Source organism: Coturnix japonica, unplaced genomic scaffold, assembly GCF_001577835.2.
Source record: "Coturnix japonica isolate 7356 unplaced genomic scaffold, Coturnix japonica 2.1 chrUnrandom725, whole genome shotgun sequence".
Classification (NCBI taxonomy): domain Eukaryota; kingdom Metazoa; phylum Chordata; class Aves; order Galliformes; family Phasianidae; genus Coturnix; species Coturnix japonica.
In genome coordinates this window covers 5,403-5,841 of record NW_015440088.1, presented here as the reverse complement: position 1 = coordinate 5,841, position 439 = coordinate 5,403, and the positions used below count along the sequence as shown (strand labels likewise).

The window sequence follows — 439 nt, the reverse complement described above, 5'->3', positions numbered from 1 at the left end:
GACCCCAAACCCCCTAAGGACCCCATAGGACCCCATAGAGACCCCATAGGACCCCATAGAGACCCCATACCCCCATAGAGCCCCATATTAACCCCCTATTGACCCCCATGTCCCCCCATAGGCTGGCTGTGTTCACTTCCCGCACACGGCTCCCTGCGAGGTGCGGGTGCTGATGCTGACCCCATAGAGACCCCATAGAGACCCCATAGGACCCCATAGAGACCCCATAGTGACCCCATACCCCCATAGGACCCCATAGAGACCCCATGGCCCCATAGAAGTCCATAGAGACCCCACACCCCCATATTAACCCTTTAGAGACCCCATAGGACCCCTTAGAGCCCTCATAGGACCCCATAGAGACCCCATGGCCCCATAGGAGCCTGTAGAGACCCCATAGGGACCCATAGGACCCCATAGTGACCCCAAACCCCCATAG

The 439-nt window shown here is 58.3% G+C and overlaps 1 protein-coding gene across 1 annotated transcript in view; it reads left to right on the top strand.

Moving 5' to 3' along the window:
• The window catches only part of LOC116652697 (mediator of RNA polymerase II transcription subunit 25-like), a gene marked incomplete at its 3' end in the record, with an annotated part of 19,746 nt that overhangs the window by 13,974 nt on the left and 5,333 nt on the right, over positions 1 to 439 (top strand). The window lies entirely within an intron of this gene.